This window comes from Nanorana parkeri, unplaced genomic scaffold (genome assembly GCF_000935625.1).
Source record: "Nanorana parkeri isolate BGI_ZX_2015 unplaced genomic scaffold, ASM93562v1 scaffold12, whole genome shotgun sequence".
Lineage (NCBI taxonomy): Eukaryota > Metazoa > Chordata > Amphibia > Anura > Dicroglossidae > Nanorana > Nanorana parkeri.
In genome coordinates, this window is record NW_017306280.1 from 345320 (window position 1) to 346606 (window position 1287).

Sequence of the window (1287 nt, forward strand, 5' to 3'; positions counted from 1 at the left end):
TCTGCCGGTTGCAAATTTTTATGCCAAAAACTTTCCAGACCAGCTGCCTGCTTCAGCCGTGGACATACCATTTGTGCAGACTTTACAGCTAAAAAAAGGTCCCTCAACTTGAGACCCCTTGCCCCAACTGGCAACTTGGGACCCCTTTTATATTAGATGCGTTTTGGCTGGGTGCTGGAACCCTTTTCTGCAGTCACACAGGCCTGTGCATTGCTTACTTCTAGGGCAGGTGGGAAGATGTAGGCATTCTTCATGATGCCCCAACCATGCTCTTGCTTTGTAATATCTAAGTGGTGTCAAGCAGTGAGCACCTTTACTTCCTACATGGTCAGCACCAAGACACACAGAAAGCTTCTACTATTACCTCTTAAAGCTATTAGGACTAGACTTTAAAAAGGGGGCTCACTCTCCGACCCTAGGTGTAAATGATCAGCATTAAGAGTTGAGAGTATTGCGCAAGATAGTCTTCATTCCCATATAACTGTACACAAAACATGCAGAATGTCTCTCCAATTCCCTCTTAAAGCCATTTAGACTGGAAATAAAGGGGACTCACTGTCTGACCCTAGGTGTGTATTATTAACAATGAGAGTTAAGAGTTTTGCTTAAGATAGTCTACATTTCCATCCATCTGTACATGAGACACACTCAATGGTTTTCCAATTTCCTCTTAAAGCTATTTGGACTAGAAATGAAAGAAGGGGGGTGGGGGTGCTCACTGTCTGACCCCAAGTATGTATTATCAACAATGGTTGTAGAGAGTATTGCATAGGCTAGTCGTCATCTCCATCCATCTGGATATGAAACATGCAGAATGCTTCTTCAATTACAATTTCCTCAAAAAGCTATTTGGACTGGAAATGAAAGGGGGGAGCGATATTCACTGTCTGCCCTGGATGTATATTATCAATAATGAGAGTTTGCAGTATCACATAGGATGGTCTTTATCTCCATCTATCTGCACATAAGACACCTAGAATCCTTCTCCCATTTGGGCTGCGAATGAAAATAGCGGGGTTACGTTCTGACCCTAGGTATACGTTATCAAGAATGAGTGTTGAGAGTTTTGCATAGAATAGTCGTCATCCCCATCCATCTGAACATGAAACGTGCAAAATGCTTCTCCCATTTCCTCCCCAAAGGGGAGTGGGTTCAATGTCTGACCAAGTGTATAATATCAACAATGTATGTGGAAAGTATTGCACAGAATAGTTTTCATCCCCATGCATCTGTATATGAAACAAGCAGAAAGCTTCTTCTATATCCTCTTAAAGCTATTCGGAGTGG

At 42.4% G+C, this 1287-nt stretch overlaps 1 protein-coding gene across 1 annotated transcript in view; it reads right to left on the bottom strand.

The window, feature by feature from the left end:
- The window catches only part of KCNH5 (potassium voltage-gated channel subfamily H member 5), a 220708-nt gene that overhangs the window by 218798 nt on the left and 623 nt on the right, over positions 1-1287 (bottom strand). The window lies entirely within an intron of this gene.